This window comes from Chelonia mydas, chromosome 5 (genome assembly GCF_015237465.2).
Source record: "Chelonia mydas isolate rCheMyd1 chromosome 5, rCheMyd1.pri.v2, whole genome shotgun sequence".
Classification (NCBI taxonomy): Eukaryota; Metazoa; Chordata; order Testudines; family Cheloniidae; genus Chelonia; species Chelonia mydas.
The window spans coordinates 45,947,658-45,966,796 of NC_051245.2; the positions used below are offsets into that span (position 1 = coordinate 45,947,658).

A 19,139-nucleotide genomic window follows, 5' to 3' on the forward strand; every position below is an offset into this window, starting at 1 on the left:
AGCTGGCTTTGAGATTCAACACAGTCACAAATACTGGCAGAGCCTTCAACATTTTTTTTTTTTTAAATATATACACTATGTTAGACCTCCCTTGGAAGGGGAAGATTCTACCCTTAATCTGAGACTGCCTCCCCACAAAGTGAGCAGTTTAAATGTCCCTTAGAACAAATTCACCTATGCTAGAGTGTTCTGGAATTAAATTTGCCTATTAAATAAATAATTAAAAAAAAACCAGTATGGCTCTCATTCAGGAGATCTTAATACTACACAGAAGGTCTAGTTTTAACTTTAAGACACTAAGAAGAGCAAGAGGCGCAGTGTGGGAAACGAACATTTGAGAGCCAAGCCCCCAAGCATCTGGAATTCCATCAGCTTTAGGAGGCGGGGAAAGAGGAACAAGAAAAATGTACTGCTCTCCCCAATGAGCGCAGACCTGAAGTAATTTGATCAATTCTGTTCACCTTTGTATTTCTACCAGGCGGACTGCCTTGGCAAACACCTTCAGCAAAGCCTCAGTAAGGTTACTGCTCTGTGCTGTTGCACACTGATACTTGCTCTTAAATCAGCTTTTGGGATACCCAAATGTACGTGTGCTAAAGACTTGTGCCCTGAAATCGCACTTCCTCACCACAAGCTATTCCCCAGTGTTAATGCTGTGTTTGCACCATACTATCACTAGGCACCGCTCAGCCTATGCCAGTTATACAATTACTGTCCTGACCTGACACTGAATAAGCTGGAAACAGATAAGGAAGTGAACTACAGCTGTTATCTGTTCATTCTTTCCCTCAGTTTACCATCTGTACCGGGCAGCCTAGAAATCTGTACCAGCCATAATGCAGTCAAACTTGATGCCAAGTGAGAAAATGCTTAGAAGTCATTTGGAGAGTGTTCTGGTTTAATACACTTGAAAAAACTACAATGACTTTTGTTCATGTTGGTTTTACACAAACAGCAATTTTGTGGAAAACTTGTCTCAGATGGACACATCACAGCAGACTCTAGACATTCAAAATAGCATAGTGTATTCCAGCAGGAATTCTGAATGAGATTTTGTTATCCGTTTCCTCTGAAGTTAGCCTCTCAGGAGAGGCTAAGTACTGGTTCTTTAGTCAATGTGCCCTCTATCAACATTGTTTTCCTGAAGAAGCTAGCAATTTGATCTTGTGTTATTTTAAACTCATTTACCATGTGTTCTTTACTTGTTTGTCTGGAATTACTATGTGTGTTACTGTGCTTACCAGGAAAACAAGTTTGACTTTATTTTTCCTATCTCCAGCAGTGTTCATGATTTTTCTATAGGGATCACACTTGTTTACATTTTATCTATATGTAACCTTCATTCGCCATAACAGTATAGACAGAATGTACGTTGAACACATCTAAAAAATAGTTTCACCTTAAGTCATGAAAGAACTCAAGCCATCAACTCCACTTCAGCATGGAGTTAGTACTGACTGGTAAGCTATTGTTTTAGTCACAAGACACAAATTTTAAGTTACACTACAAATGTCATCTAGTTTCTTTCTAAATTGTTAGAAAACTTACAGGATATAAGTTTGTATCTAACCCTTTAGCTGAAGCAGAATCGCCAATCTAGCGCACACAGATTACACATGAATGAAAAGAATTCTATATTAAGAATAAAAGTGGCACTGGAATTTTTCCAATGACAGTTTCATGAAGAGTTCATCTGAAAAGTAATCACCCATGCACCAAGGGGGGGGCGGAGGGGGGGAGAAGAGAGGGGAAGAGGAGAGCAACATGCAATAGGAAACATGCCATCTGCCACTTTCTCCTGAACTCACCTTTTTTTTTATTATTACAGGAAACCCCAAAAGCTAGCCCACGTATAGGCAAAACTCCATCAACAGCAGTGGCTCAGTGAGTAAGGAAGGTAAGACACTGCAAAGGTCCTGAAGTTGGAGGGAAAAGGACAATAGTGCTATAGGAAGAAAGGACACCACCAAGAGGCAGCAAGTTAGTAGGAAAGGTATCCAGCAGTGTAAACAGAGTTTACCCATTTCTCATTTGAGGCATATGACATTTAGGTTAGGTTAGATTAGTTTACCCACTTTAATACCACTAAAATCACTAGGTAGATTGAGAAGACATCACAGTGAGGAAAGAAAAGTAACAGGACGACATTTAAGTGTGTGGCTAAGCTGTACTCTTGCTCAACGTAAGCTTCCTTTCGGAGATAGTGCCACAAGTCAAATAAATCAATCAGGTTTGACAGACAAGGATATTAACTAAACTTAGTTCCACATTCCCATTTATGTTAGTAATGAAGACTCTGGATGGAGTTTTGTTTACAAGGATGTCAATTTAGACACATGTACAGTACAAGTACTAAAATTTAGCTCAAAGATCAACAGAACTTAGGCGTTCTCTGTATACTAATAAACAGACTTGATTAAAGCTAGGTTGTTTACCGTGTGTCTTAGTCCACAAACACAGGACCAAGCTATGTTGAACCTTGTGCTTTACCATATTTTAGTAGTAAAGAAGCATGAAAGAAGCTAAGTATGTTTTCATGAACCATCTCACAGCTCGATAGACAAGCCAGTTAACATTCCTTTTCACCAGAAACATTTTAAGAGGTTTGCTATTTAGTTTTTGGTAAGAGAACAGAGTTCTGAAGCATTAAGAGGTAACCAAGGAGCACGAATATATTACTAGAATAATCCCTCACAGCATAACATTTTTAGCTAAAACAGCGTCTTGGTTTTTTTTTTTTGACCCATAAAATATTTAAGACTTAGCCATATTACATTTGGAGAATGATCATGAACTGTAGGTACCTTTACATTTTTCCTTGTAAACAGACCATTTGTCAGCTAAGCCAGAGTAAAGCAAGTAAAATTAAAAGTATGCAAACCCCTCACACAACAGGATTTGTTTTAGGATGCTTCCAGAATCTTTGTTGAAGTGCTTCTTTTCCCCACAGGGAACAGCCTAATATGTGGTCCTTGTAGGAAATCCTTAGCAAAACTTCTGGTGCTTTTAGTAGGGGACTATACTTAGCAGTGAACAAAGGCCACATGAGGAAGAGGAGAAATAACTGACCTTCTGCTCCTCTCTTCCACCTACAGGCCTGGGCAGAAGAACCCACCCACTGTGTCGCCTGGAGAAGTCTAGTGTAAGATTGAGCAACTGCTCCATGCACATCCTACATTTTGAGTGTAGTGCAGGGTTGCCAACTTTCCAATTTCCGAGAATGGGACACCCCTACTCTGCCCCCTCCTGAGGCCCCACCCCCCTCCCTCAAGGTCCCACCCTTTGCTCACACCTCTCCCGCCCTGCCCTATGCCCAGCCCAGGGACTGTTGTACTCTTCCAACCCCACCAGTAACATGCGGGCCGGGAGGGGGGAGGGGGGGAGAGAAGAGGAGATCTCTCCTCCCGGTGCACCTGCCCCCTGGCATGTTCAGCCCCTGATCCCAGCAGCCAGGGCTAGGTGGGGGGGTGGCCTGCTGCCATTGCCTCCTACAGCCAGGCTCTCTCTCTCTAGCAGCCCAGCTGCTAGGCTGGGCTCTCATGCAAACCCAGAGTGGAGTGACTGGTGGGAGAAGTGGGTGATCCCGCCCCTTCTGCTCCTTGGCATGCTTCTGACTCAATCAGCCTCTGACCCTGGCAGCCAGGCCCAGGCAGGACACCTACTTCTCCCACCAGCCACTTCAGGGGAGAGGGAAAGGGACTCCTGCAGGTGACACTGACAGACATTGTCAGGTGCTGTTTTCAAATGGGGTTTCTAGTGAAAAACTGGACATCTGGCAACCCTAGGGTAGTGCTCGCATTCTATTCTGCGTAGGTTTTTATACCATCACTTGTCACCCTACTATTTGAGCACTTTCGAGTAGTTCATTAAGCAACATGATTAACATCTGTCACATACTGTTTCTCCTCATCCTCTCCCCAAAGGGAAAAGCATGTAGAGTGGAGTGTCTTGTTTTGGTGGTTTTTAATATACCTTCTCCTAGGTGTATGTGTTAGAAAAGGCAAGGTCAAAGAAACATGTCTTGCAACTGGAGCAGAAAGTGGTGAGGTTTGTGATGGTTCTTAGTGCCTGGGGGAGTTCATTCCATGGTCTTGGACACCCCTCGGAGGAGGTTTGGTCTTCATTCACTGGAACCATACACCAGAAATGCTACCTGCAGCAGACATTTAGTGCAGGAAGTAGATGAGGGGAGCATGGGAAGCAGCAGTCAGAGGAACTGATAAGGGGAGGAGGAACGAAGAGAATGAGCTTGGCAAGAAGATGGTTGGGAAGGTGGTCACAGAACTGGGGAAGAAGAGACAGAAAAAGTTCTCTTCCATCCCAGAGACTGTCTCTGATCAGCTCGGACAAAGAGTCCTGCCTCCACTAAAGCTAGTTCAGGAAGTCTTCAGTGTTGCTATAGCTGTGTTGGTCCCAGCATATATTAGAGACAAGATGGGGAGGAAATTTCTTTGATTGGCTCAAGGAAAGATATTACCACAACCACCCGGTCTCTCGTTCAGGAAGTGACAGGCGTGATAAGGGTGGACTAAAACACCAGAGCTAATGGAACAGCCTGTAGCCTGACTCTTTGAATTTGTCAGCTACTTTTCACATCCTAGACCAAGAGAGATTCCCACAGCAGCAAACGGCAGTGTCTTTTCTCCAGGTGGGCAAGTAGTGACAACCAGCAGTGATGTCTGTTCTTAAGTGTTTTTTTTTTTTTTTTTTATTTGCTTTGCAGGTCATTTTCCCCCCCGCCCTTAGGTGAAAAGCTGCTCCAGAGGGTCTCCTTCCCAACCCTACAACTCTTCATCTGGTTCTCGATTAGACTTTAAAACTCTGCTCTACCTTTCCTGGCTTGATATTCTGAAAGGAGCTTCAGCATCCACCCAGGTTTCTTGAGCAATTTAACAAACTTTTTTTTTTTTTTTTTAAATAAAGATCACTGAATGAAACCAACTGAATAAAAAAAGTTAAATTGTATGTATACAGTGACTTAAATCTTTACAACTTAAAAACAGATTTCCTCCCCAAACTTGGCTCATTTCTCCTTCCTCAGTAAGTACTGCTATCATGGCAGCTTTGAAGTTCCTATTTTCAGCTGTTAGGATTTTCTTCTCTTGTGTCCAAAACTAGAAAGGTTAATTTAAATCCTTCATAAAACAGCTGAAACAGTTCACTTCCAGCCCACCAAGTAAGTTCACTTGCAGGACAAGACTAAACAGGAAGAGTTTTCGTTCAAAATGATAGTTTGAGAAAGTCAATGGAAAGAGTTAAAATAGAAACAATTTCATATGGTTAACTTGCACTGCGCAGGTGTTTTGGTGAAGTGCAGAACAGAACCGTTAATCTATACTGTACAAGTAAATCCTCTTGCATCTTATTGGGCATTGCTATGCATTCAGTCAAATTCCTCTCTTTGTACCCAGCACAAGGCACTACCAAAGGGGATACAGTGGGGAAGTGCAGGCAGAGCAGCCACAAAGAGGTGACCCTCTCTATCCTGGCCCACATAAGCTAGTGCAGAAAGGTACGATGGGGCCAGGAACATGCTATCTGCATTTATTTGAACTATTGGGGTCTTAATGCTTTTCTCAGCAAGGGAATGGCAAAAAGGCATGGTAACAGTTGCAGAGCCTCATAGGCAATCATATCAGTAATGACAGAAATTGTTACCTGATGCTGGTGAGAGCCCTCACTTCAATGTTTAGTTGCCAAGTGTCCACAGACCTACCAGAAAAAATTCACACTCAAGTCTGAGAGACTGTGCCCTCTTAATTCCTACTAGTGATCTTCTGGAAATAACTAAGTACAAGGCAACGTGGATAGGCCTTGCACTGCAGCTGCCTATGCTGTACTTTTTTTGTGATCAATATTCTCTAGAGTCACCTTGCACGGCTACTACTTCTTTCGTATGGCTTGGGTAGGTAGCAACAATTACAAAATTTATATCTAGATTCTATAGCCAGCACATTGCCACAGCAGTAAGCTAGTGAACATCCTTCAGGCCCCAGGTAAAAGAATGAAGGGGACACTCGGATAGGATGTGCTCCATGGTTTGTGCCAGTCACATACTGGTGTTTGCGTCATTTTCCATTTAATGAGGGTTTGTCAACATTTCTTATGAGATGTCCTGATGCAATTCAATCTACACCAGTCTTTCTGACATAAATCAAGATCTGGTGGTTCTTCAGCAGGGTCATCGACGAGCTGTTTATTTTGAGCAGTCAGAATAATCTGTGTGGCTCTCCATTGAGCCTCAGCATCAAAGTTGCACGTAAGGATCTTGATGCAGTTCCATAGAGGGTTGTGAGATTTTAATCTTGTTTTTGGTGGGTTCTATAGGTCATCATGCAACGGAATCCTCACGTTTACATTAACATGGTTGAGAAAGCAAGATGTCTGGATAGTTCTTCTAATCTTTGGAGGCTGGATATGCAATAAGACCAGGAGCAATAGACATTATGTGCATGGTGTTATGGAGCAGAGCATCAAGGAGTTTAGTGTGACTGCCATGGGACCACACTGGTGCACTGTACTCAACTGCAGAATATACCAAGGGAATTGTTGCAGTCGTAAGATCCGTGGACTGAAGCCCCATGATGTTCCAGCCAATTTCCTGATAAGCGCAACATGAGACTTGACATTATTACAGGTGTTCAAGGTCTTGTCGAAAGGTCGAACTCCAGTCCAGTGTCATACAGAAATACTTCGGGTTAGCCTTGTGGCTGAAGCACTCAATGCAGAACTGCACATAGCGTTTGGTATTAGCCATTTTATTGTTCAGATGAAAGTGGTCACCATGGGTTTTTTCAGGTTAGGCCTAAGTTTTCAGTGTTGGAAATAATCTACCATTGTATTAAGATCTCAGGTTAGGGTGGAGCTGATGGTATGAAGGCTTATGTGCTGCACAGCTAGGGCAATTCACCTGCATACATGAATTGCCTTGACTCCGTCACTGGTATATCCACAGTATATAGATTAAAAAAGTACACGGTCAAGGTGGAGCCCTCAGAGATGCCCAAATTAAGAGTTTTTGGTCTACAGATCTGGCCATTAAGGTATATCTTAAGCAGCAGTCCCTGGTCATCACCACCAAGAGATGGCTTGTTCACCAACAGTGAATGACATGTGAGATCTTGAGAAGGTGGCCCTATCTCCAGACAGTGTCATATATTGAGGACAGGTCAACAAGGGCAATCCCCGTCTTCAATTTATGTTGGAATCTTGCTTCAATGTGGCCAGTGAGCAAAGCTACTTGGTCACAGCAGTTCCTCTTTGCGCAAAATCCTGCCTGCTCTACTGGGAGGATGTCTTCAATAATGGCAGACAATCAGCAGAGCAGCACCTGTTTCACGACCTTACTGGTGGTTGAGAGGAGAGAGATGGGGTAGTAGCTGTCTGCATCCTCTGGGAGTTTCCTAGGCTTCAGTAGGGCAAACACTGTTGCCAGTTGCCAGCTTGTTGGCACTTCTCTGGTTCCTTTCCCAGCAGTAAAAAGCACTGCTAGCCATTCCCATCCCCGTCTGCCCAGGTTCTTGAGAAAGTTTGGAGGAATGCCATCAACACCGGCAGCTTTCTGGTTTTTGGTTTCCAACAGCACAACATTGATCTCCTCAGAGTAGGAATAGGAGAGTGGAGGCACTGGTGAAGGTTTCTGAGGAATTCCCACTGAACCTCCTAGTGCGTAATCTTGCACGTTGGCAACTTGCTGTTAGAAAGAAGATGAGAGGCGACAGAATTTGCTGTCACCTTTACCGGGTGTTGTGTTACTGCCTGGGAACCTCCAAGTTGCTGCAAGAGAGCCCATGCCTTGTGGCTCAAATGGACATGGCACTACCAATCTCCCAGTGAAAAGTAGCACCTTTCTCTGAACTGTAAATTCAGAGAAGTACTCTTCCTCCCCCTTTTTATCCCCCATATATAAACAAGAGAAGGGATATGGAGGAGGAGGAGCAGCTTCATTTTTCCAAATCAGAAATAGTTAAAACCACATTAGAGAACCACAGCCATCGGTAGCAATTGGAGTTTAGAATTTACACTCTTGACCTTATTTTAGGAGTATGGCTATGCAAAAATGCCCTCGTACTCACAATTCTATCTATTTAGAGTGACAAAAATAAGATTTTACTGCCTATTCCACACTGCAGTGCCAACAGGGATATGGGAGAGATTCAGATTTTATTCCTACTTGCGCATCCATAGATTTAACAGCTTTCCAGTTGTAGGACCAGTCATTTGCACCTGCATACCCTACCAAGGCATGCTGTTTTCACTCAAGTTACACACTCATGTTTAGGAATTCATTAGTGTACAGTTTCCATTAAATTAATATCACCAACTAGGTGACGAGCAAGTTCTTTTTTATTGTGTATTTAAATATTTCAAGACAGATATACAAGTCATCCCTAGTGTCTACCTCCACAATCCACTTTATGAACTGAAATTCAAGATTAGTGTAATAATGATTAGACAGACTGTCTTCTACCCCAAAATTATTACCACTAGTGACACTAATTTCCTTTTAAAAACTTAAATATGGCTTATTTACCATGACTGAAGTTTCAGCAAAAAAAATTGACAGATGTCAAGATTTTGAAGCCACTTAATTTAAAAAAAAAAAAAAAAAAAAAAAGAGTTCTGTCTGCTTGAAACAACATTACCAAGACCACTAAAATACAGGAAGCAAGATCAGATTTCAGACATTGCTTTGGCAACTGCAGGGCATGCTATGCATTTAGATTTAACAAAATTAAACTTAATTTGAAGGAGGTATTTTTACAGCCACTTCTAGTGAGTTGATTCAAAGCCTCAGGTGTAGGGCTGTTGAGAGTCAAACAGTTTTTGCAGCACAAGGAAGTTCAATTCCTTAGTTTCAATAGAAAAAAAAGTATGTTTTATGCAACTAAACTATTTGCTACAAATTTTAAGTACATTTTCCTCTGAAAGATGTATATAGCTCCACATCTCATTCTCTGTGCTAGTGCACTTAGGAGCAGCTACAATAACTGGTGGGAGGATTTCAAACTACTACTTCAGTCTCTTCTGCAGACGAGTACATCCTGCCTCGTAAGTATGCTTATATAGTACTTCTTTCTGTGTCAATCAAATGCCACCACAGGGCTCATTCTCCCAACAATAAAAGCTTATATTAAGGGTTTGTCTATATAGTAGCTGGGACAGAAACAACTCAATTTGTTCTATGTGACACCTTTAGTTGTTTTGGTGCAAGCCCATGTACAAACACTTGTTTCATAAACAGTGCCCTATTTCATATAACTTACAGTGTTGCGACTGATCTAGTTATTTTAGTTTAATTTACCATGTCAACAAGTCTTAAGTGTGCACATCTAATTTAAAGCTCTTAATCACCGGTAATAAGTTTATCTAGCCTAATTCTCCAGGTGGCATGGGAAAGCAGCCATCCCAACTGCTTCCTTTTTAGTCCAATCATAACTCCCAGATCTGCCTTAAATGGTCAAAGTGAGGAGCAGTCACATGTTTAATAGAGCCAGTAGTTCTTTAATCAGCAGTCCCCTCTCAGAGGCTTCAGAACAAAGGGGAGAGAAAAACATACCAAGACCAGGAAATCTGTCTGTATTTGTATTGGAGAGCTATGTACATCAACGGAGCTACAGAAAAAGAATGAATGGTTCTTCCCTCTTCTTTACTACAGTTAGAATAAGGATTTTGACAACTTTTAAACTCCAGCTCTTGGATTTTTCCCCTGTTATCAACCCTAACAGTACAGAGATTTTCTAACTTTCTCCAATAGTTCATCTTAACGATGCCTATATTTTCTTACAGACATCTAGGATACCATTGATGCTCCATGGTCATGTTTCAGGTGGAATCTGAATATGCATGTCAAGCTGGGATTCAGAAGGTAACTGAGCAATCTACTTTTAAGTCTGAAGTTGGACATTCTCCAGGCATTCTAATCAGCTTATTACTTCTATCATATCAACTGGAATTGCCTTTCTAAAAGTGGTGTGAATTCAAAGAGGCATTCAATTGTGTCCGACCCCTACAAGTCTATTCCCTAGACTTTTTAAATGGGCAAAACTAAAGAACTCTACACCAAAGCATCCTAAAAACCATAAACAAAAACCTGATTGTGCTTAATATATTCCTATTCTTCTATGCATTCAGTTTCACTGTTGCAAAGGTGGGCAGGTCAACAGGATTGCTTCAGGAGGAAGCAACTTGTTTGTTTTGCTCTATATTAAAATGGTGTCCCAGACGTAAGAGGCCTAAATTTACTATTAAGAATGGTCCAAAATCTGTTAATCTCCTGTTTGAGGAAGGCAGTTTTATACAGATTAAGGCATATTTCCTAGCTAATTACAAGTGTCAGTTGTTTCCATGTGGACAACAGAACTATGGAAAATTTGTCCAGTCGCAAGAGCAGTATGGGTCTGTGGCTCAGGGTTATGTACTCTTGCACTTCCCTAATGGGCTTGCAACATTTTGAGCCACTGACTTGGTTTAGAAACTTGTTTTTCAAATTCTGATTAAATCTACTTGTTAGCCCAGATATTTCTAATTCAGGTCTTTTGTTTCAATGCACAACAAACATGCAAATTGCAATGTTAGTGAAGCTTCCAGAGAAATACAGTTCATGTTTATGATAGGTGCAATTAAGCATAACTTTCATCTAAGGATTTCCAAGTGTTATATAGTCATTAATCAAGCAATCCTCACCACACCCTCATGAGGTGCAGTAGACAATTACATACCTATAACCTTATACTCAAGGCCACCCAGAAAGTTGTGGGACTCCAACAGTTTTGTTACTTAAGAATTTACCAGGCAGCAAAACACAGTATTTAACCTGCCCCCCCCACACACACACACAGAGAGAAAAGAGAGAGTCAGCCATATCAGAAAAGATTAAGCCTGGTTTAGTTAGAGCATATTATGAGCCTCTCTTTTGAGAATTACAAATTGAGAGCCATATTTTCTTGATGCTCTAACCCTGAATTCCTCACATCTCATCCAGGGTCTCTGTATCTTCAGGTTGGTTCCATCCTGTGGAGCAAATACACACTGATAATCACTGGCCTTTCCTCTCTTATCTTCATCTACTTAGTATTAGACCACGATTACATATATTAAGGCTATTTGCTATTGGACAGAGCCCAGTCAGCTATTCAAATAATAATTTAGTAAAACAATTGGCCTCTGATGAAGAAGCCCACCGCTAAGCTAGCATGGTCATCAAATCCAATCTCAGCCTTACAAAATATGCTATGAGCCTTCCAAGTTGAGAGTGAGGTCATTGACAACAGTATAGAAAAACCTGTACTAAACCCTACTTGTAAATTAGAAATGTTTCAGGTCTTCAAGCATTCTTTATTTTGAGAAAAATATTTTAGCATGCTGCGCAATTTAAGGGTATGTCACAAGCAAACAAATTATTCAGGTCACAGTCAACAGGTATTATGCCTAACTGTCACAGAACTTGCCAAGGGAAGTCCTTTAGTCTTTAGACTATTTCAAGGACAGTTTGAAGTGTTACTCTGGTTTTCAGTGGTAACATCCTCCAGCAATTTCTAACCGCTCTACCCCATTTTGTTGTGTGTACACTTCTGAGAAGAACCAATAAGGCTAGAGACAAGAGGAATATTGTAAAGATCTATTCAGATAGCTAGAACCATATTTTTATTTTAAAGGCAAGTCTTATGGTTGACAATCCCATGACTTGGCAAGTTTTCCCTTTCCAGTTAATGTTACTGTTTAATTCATTGCAAACAGCTTATAAGATACTAGAGGAAACCTACTCATTGTGAGTAAGTGTAAGACTTGTCACCTTCTACAGGATTTAAGCCCATATTAAAGAAGCCTACCACCTTAATTTTTTTGCCCTTAAGGTTGTGAAGACTTTCTTCACAATGTTGAACAAGTGCAAACCCATGCAGTAACGTCTGCCAGAGTCTGTAGACAGATCACACCAGTGTCTCTGCTGCTGCCTTACAACAGCAGAGCTAAAAGTGACCAAATCCTGGCAATTGTCACATCTGTAATTCAAAACTCAGTAGGCAACAGGGAAACCCACAACAATCTGGTCAGTTTCACTCTGTGGCTGCTTGGGACAGCTACCAGCAGCAGATGAAGTCCCTAGAGTTATTCACTAGGGAAAAAAAAAAAAAAAGACAACCCAAAACCAGAAAGGGTAGAGTAGCAGAGAGACCTCAACCCAGCAGCCAGAAATTTGAGGCAGGGTAGAATAGCAAAACCATAGCTCTAAGGCAGCAGCCAGAAGTCCTCTCTCCTTTCTAGCACACGGAGAGAAAGGGGAAAGGAAGAGGGGCTTCAAGTTTTAATGGAACATCTACTTGAAAGATGAAACCAATAAGCAAGGTCCAGGGACAACAGCAGGATAGGAATTCCAACATCTGCCATATTCTTAACAGCTGGGGAGTCCCTGGACAGAGAGGCCTACCCTACCAATTCTTCATAATTATTTCTGCCCCAGACAGTAGAACCAGTCCCTCCCCTTCTCCAAAGCTTTGGTACAGCCTAACTCTTCTGGGCAGTGAAGAGTCTGCTGTAGGTGGATCCAAATCCTGAACTTCAAGTGCTTCCAATCCTCCCTAGAGCTAAGTAACAACCGATCACGGTTTCTAGCTCTGGGATTGTCAGGTGCACTCCCATGTGCAGACGCAGTAAAATACACTCTTTGGGCAGTGGGACCCTGCAATCTAGTCACCTTAGACCCCAAAACCAGTGGCTCAGCCTTCCCAAATCCCCAGTTGCTTAGACACATTATTCCAGAGTCCACCTGGCTGTGGATATCTGGTTTCTAGTTTAACCCTTCAGGGAAAACTTGACAGGAAAAGAACACAGGCTTAGCAAAGAATTTTTTTTTTTTTTTTTTTTTTTTTTTTTTTTTAAAACACAGAGGCTTCCTTCTTAATGATGTGGATCAGAGAGCTACAGAAAACAATCCTGAATGCAGCCCCCACAAGCCTGATCTCACCCCTCCTTGGAGTCCTGGGCTTGGCCAGTGTTCTGAGGCTAGGCAGCACTTCTTGCTTTCTCCAAAGCCTGGTCACTGGGGACGTGGCAGTGGTCTGGCCCCTTGCTCAGGTGTGCCTATCTTGGCTAGTCCATCCTTTTTTTGCCCTTATGCTTCAGCTGGGTTAATTCAAGGCTCAAGCCTCTCTTTCCCCAGTCAGGTTTTTAGAGAGGTATTCAAAATCAGTGGAACTACCCATTATTCCAGTAGGGGAGAGCCATTCAAAGTTGATGGCTTTCGTTGTTAGACATCTCTGAGGTGTTCCACACCCAAGCAGAGAGAGGACAATGTCTAGAATAGACTGGCCTTGTCAAGACAAGGCTGGTTTTCCCCCACACAAATTGGATGTCTTAATCCAACATGGAGGTTACAACATGAAGGTCACAATGAAAGTTATAAATCAAAAGTGTCATTCACAAAACAAAGGAGTTTACCATTTGGCAGATACATCCCTAATCTGTCATTTTATACTATTTTTATGGATCATGATAGACAGAGGACTAAATTTAGAAGTCCAGTAAGAACTTCTACACACTGCAAGAGATGGATTTAGATACACTTTGAAAGGGAAAGAAGTAAAGACAAACACAATAGGATTATAACAAATATAGTTATGAGGACAAAAAAAGGTGACGGGAGAGACTGAAAAGGAAACAAAAAAATATATAAAGCATTTTCTACAAGATAAAAAAGTAGCAAATGAAAATGGGAAGGTACTTTTAAATGAAAAAAAGTGTTGATACATAATGTTATAATCAAATACAGTATCCGACAGACTATACGCAGGAATTGCTATATTGCATCAGACCAGAATCTCAGACAGAGGCCAGGACACCAGATGCTTCAGAGGAAGGTGCAAGACCACCACATAAGGCAGTCTCAATCTCCCTCCACCCCCACCACCTCAGCTCCCCCAAAATCAGGTCTCATTCATATCTTTAACAGATATTAGCTTATACTTTAAAGCATAATGTTTAATATCCCTTCAACTTTTTTCTTTTAAATTATGAACTCTGGATATTTGTGATTGGGGACTTTTAACCTACTCTTTCTACTCCATTCGCTTTATATACTTTTATCATATCCTGTCTCCTTTTCAAGGTAATCTCTCTTCATATAAAAGTAATGGACATCAGAGGGGAAAAATATTAAGCTTGTACACCTTACAGAGTTTTAAGTTAACTGCAGCAGCTCAAGACAACAATGCTGGCATCACAGTAGACAGCTCAGTGAGCTTCTCTGCTCAATGTACTGCTACTGTAAAAAAAGGAAACAATATGCTTCCCAACATCAGGGATGGGATTGTGAACAACAGAAACAATGCCTTTATATAATCAATGGTGCAGTCTCACCTGGAATACTGGTCACCTCAACTCAAAAAGGAGATTGCAGGACCAGAAGGGTTTTGGAGAAGACTGACAAGAATGATCAAGAACAAGGAGGGGAAAAAAGATTTACATTCATCAATACTGAAGTTTATTTGCTATTGTGTTGCCTAATTTTCTAACTTGTTTAGGTCCCGCTGAACTTCCAGTCTTCCTTGGTCCAGGCTAAATTAAGTACCTCTGGGTCACCTGCAAATTTTGCTACCTCATTATTTACCCCATTACATTAAGTATATCTACATCATTAAACACAATGGAACCGAGTACAGAACCTTGAGGCATCCCATGGTTATCTTTTTGCTACTATGACAATTGACCACGTAATCCTACTCTTTGCTCTGTCTCCTAGTCAGTTTCTGATCCATGATCATGCATTTCCTCACTCCATGAATACTTAGCTTATCTGATAGCCTCTTGTCCAGGACTTTGATTTAGACTTCCAAAAGGTCTCCAACAATCATGTCAACCATTTTTCTACCTGCTATTTTATCATCAACATGTTCAAAGAATTCTAAGGCCTTGCCTTCACTAGGAAAATCATGTTCTTAACTCATGCTAGTGAACACACAGTAACTAACATGAGATCAAACCCTAGCAAAGACAAGGAAGTTTGTAGTTTTAACACTATTTAGCAGGCTGGGGTAAACCCAGGGCTTCCCTATAGTCTCTACCTCTGCCTAACTCATGTTAGATATTGCCTTGTCTGCCCTAGGATTTTCATCTCATGTTACCTAATCCAAGAACAAATTTTTCCCTAGAGAAGATGTACTCTAAGAAATTAGAGAGACAATTTTCCTTTACAGAAATTGTGCTTGTTAGACCCTATCATATTATGATCTTTTAGTGTTTTATTCTGTTTTTAATTATTGTTTCACCAGTTTGCCAGGGAAAGACGCAAGGCTTACTGATCACCCAAAGCCTTTAAATACAAATAAAATATTTGTTACCCTCCAGTCCTCTGGAACAGCGGCTGTTTTTAAATGAGTGCATGTCAAGGTTCCTTCCCACTCTGAACTCTAGGGTACAGATGTGGGGACCTGCATGAAAACCTCCTAAGCTTACTTTTACCAGCTTAGGTTAAAACTTCCCCAAGGTACAAACTATTTTACCCTTGGACTTCCACTGCCACCACCAAACTTTATCTGGGTTCCTGAAAAAAAGTAGGTTGGAAACATCTTTCCCCCAAAAATCCTCCCAACCCTTGCACCCCACTTCCTGGGGAAGGTTTGGTAAAAATCCTCACCAATTTGCATAGGTGACCACAGACCCAAACCCTTGGATCTTAGAACAATGAAAAAGCATTCTGTTTCCTTACACGACGACTTTTAATAGAAGTAAAGGAATCACCTCTGTAAAATCAGGATGGTAGATACCTTACAGGGTAATTAGATTCAAAACATAGAGAATCCCTCTAGGCAAAACCTTAAGTTACAAAAACGACACACAGACAGGAATATTCATTCTATTCAGCACAGCTATTTTCTCAGCCATTTAAAGAAATCATAATCTAACCCATACCTAGCTAGATTACTTACTAAGTTCTAAGACTCCATTCCTGTTCTGTCCCTGGCCAAAGCATCACACAGACATAGACCCTTTGTTTTTCTCCCTCCTCCCAGCTTTTGAAAGTATCTTGTCTCCTCATTGGTCATTTTGGTCAGGTGCCACCGAGGTTACCTTTAGCTTCTTAACCCTTTACAGGTGAGAGGATTTCTCCTCTGGCCAGGAGGGATTTTAAAGGGGTTTACCCTTCCCTTTATATTTATGACAGTGCATATTTTGTTAGCAGTTCAGCCACTTCATATTTAAGCTCCTTCAATGTTCTTACAAACTCTGCCGACAACGCTCCTATAACTGTTTAAGCCCTGATTCTCCCCCATCCCCACCCCAAAAAAACCTTCAGGCTCAACTATATTCACATAAATAATTCCGATAATTTCAAATCTGTAAAATTAAGCATGTCTCCCCCCCACAGGATTAGCTCCTTAAATTGCAGTGGGCACAGCCTCTGGGGGCCATAGCTAGTAAGCATCAGGAAAATCTTTACAAGCCCCCACTCCAAACTCTGGAATCAGCCAAGCATCAACATTTGGGTTTCATATTTGTAGATTTGTTTATTGGAGATGAATTTACCATCTTTGATGGCCCTTGGCAGTTTTGTTAAGAGTTTAAAAAGTTTTAAAATAACCTTTTTGGAAAATGTACGCAGTACTGATATCACCACAGCTCTTAAGACATTTGCATTTATACAGCACCTTCCCAGAGATCTCTAAAGCTTTCACAAATATTAAGATTTACACTATCCCACTTAAATAAGGCATTATCCCTATGTTACAGATATCATTAGTCTGTTTGGTTACATCTTTGTTTCACGAAAAGTAACAGCAGAGAAGATAGAAAGATCTATTAGTAATATGTACTATACACGCATGTGCACATTTATAAATATTTGCTAGAACTTTAGTAAATATCCTACAAATTATTCAAACAAAATATAAATTCGCTTTCATTGCATTTACACTCTGTTTTCAAAAAAATTCAGTAATTTGCAGTGGGTAGCTGTGGCAGTCCCTGAGGAATCATCTTACAAGGTCTGCAGATATCACACAGCAAGGCACAGAACAGATACCGGCAACAAACAGGCCTTTATTCCAGTCTTCCTAGAGACTTCTCGCACAAAGAGCACACCTTCCTCCATCACATACTGTATCACTTTTGAGTCAAGAAGTGGACTAAATACCCATTCTCCAACCTTTCATGTATGGCACTAGCCCGCACGAGTGCTCTTTTCTGTGCGAGCTGCAAGCAGAATTTGTTCCAGTGCCTATTTGTTCCAGTCCAAATACCCCTTTCCTTAAGGTAAGTCAAGTCCTAAAACCTTGAGAAATACTTTTAAGTCAGTGTGCAAAAGGGGGGGGGGGGGGGGAGAAGAGGAGGAATGAAATACCTCTAAGTATTGTATGTTTGTATTGCAGTTTTGTGGAGGTGAAGTTCTGTGCAAAAAAAAAGTGAATTTCATTTAAGATACATAATCCAATTTGCATATCAAGATTATATATAAAAATAAAATAATTCTAAAGACTTTAGAGTGCTTTCTATTCATGAGCCTTAACACACAAAAAAAAGACAGGCTTACTGATCTGAGTCACTGCTTATACTCACTCAGCATTCCCCTCAAAAACCTGTTCTCAGAGCACTGGGTTTACTGCTAATGAAGTTGGAAAGAAAAAAATAACCCTCCACGCGTGCGTACACACACACAGTTCATTACAATATATTTCTACAGTAACATGCAGATTTATACAGCAACTATACACACTTATGTTCATATAATGTATATTCATAAATAGGCGGTGGCAATAACAAAGAGATCTTTATATTGCATCAAGTAAGCTGTCCTATCAAATGATTTACCAAAAGTGTCATGGTTTGTCAAGTGACATGATTAAAGATTTAAATTTTACACAAACCCATTAATTTTTCGGTAAATGTGCACATTCTTTAAAATGGCCTGAATTTTTATAGAAATATTGACGTTTTCAGCCTCTACCAACACATGTATATTGCAGTAATTCCCACAAGCCACAATCAGGATTGGTGCTAACTATGCTAAGCAATCTACAAACACACACACCTAGTCATGCGAACTCAAATTGTAAGCTATCTAGGGTGAAGATGTAAGACCCTGATTCTGCAATCGGATCCCTCAGTGAAGATCCCTGTCCCCATGCGCAGCCCCTTTCACTTCAGTGGGACTCCACCTAAGTGTAAGGAGCATACTACCCCGATGAAGTTATTGGATCAAGGTCTAATTTTCTAAGTTTTATCAAACATCCTATAAAATGGGGATACTTCTAATGAGGTCCTGCAGGAATCTGTTCTTGGCCCAAAACTATTTGATATCATGATCAAGAAAATATAAAATCTTCGCTGGATTAAGTTAGCAAATTACCAATATAATATTTGTTAAAAGTAATAAGAATTGATCAGTTACATAAGTCTAATGTAGACCAAGCCTTTGTTGGTATAACTACATCGCTGAGGGGCATACAACGCACACTCCTGGGCAACCAGCCAAACTCCTGGCGTAGACAGCCCTCAGGAGGGCTTCTCCCATTGACATAGCTACTGCCTCTCAGGGACACTGATGGGAAAAGCTCTCCCATTGGCATAGGTAGTGTCTTCACTAAGCGCTAGAGCAGCGCAGCTGCTGTACTACTATGTGTGTGCAGACAAACCCATAGAAATATCAGGATCTAGAATACAGCTCTTGGACAGATACCTTAAAACAATACTTTCCATCTTACGGAGCAGTGCCACAGGATCTTTAATCTCCATACAGGAGGAGGACCAAACCGATTGACAAGCCAGGGTCCTACCCATAGTAAATTGCAAGGTACTTAATCTAGAACAGAAGCAGTGAGGGTTGACTAAGCCCTACCAGGATTTGAATGTTGTTTCATGAAGACTAGGTGCATCAAACTTAATATTTCAAAGACGAACTATCCCTTTATAGGCCTTTCTACAACTTCCATACTTTTGTGGTACAGAACCACAAAAGAGTTAGAAAACTTTTTTCTAAGCACATACAAAGATTATACATTCCAAAGAGAAAATTCACTTTTTAGGGTTGTATTTCAGTGCAACAAATGACACAGGCCCTGTCTATACTGGCAAGTTTCTGCACAGTAAAGCAGCTTTCCATGTTGTAACTCCCAAGGTGTACATACTACCAAGCCACTTACTGTGCA

At 41.0% G+C, this 19,139-nt stretch overlaps 1 protein-coding gene and 1 long non-coding RNA gene across 4 annotated transcripts in view; one reads left to right on the forward strand and one right to left on the reverse strand.

Moving 5' to 3' along the window:
- The window catches only part of IQGAP2 (IQ motif containing GTPase activating protein 2), a 225,181-nt gene that overhangs the window by 193,597 nt on the left and 12,445 nt on the right, over positions 1-19,139 (reverse strand). The window lies entirely within an intron of this gene.
- On the forward strand, positions 9,500-13,885 carry LOC122465804. The gene is made up of 3 exons (XR_006290861.1): positions 9,500-9,634; positions 9,790-9,868; positions 12,887-13,885. It is a non-coding gene; the product is annotated as an uncharacterized LOC122465804 (long non-coding RNA).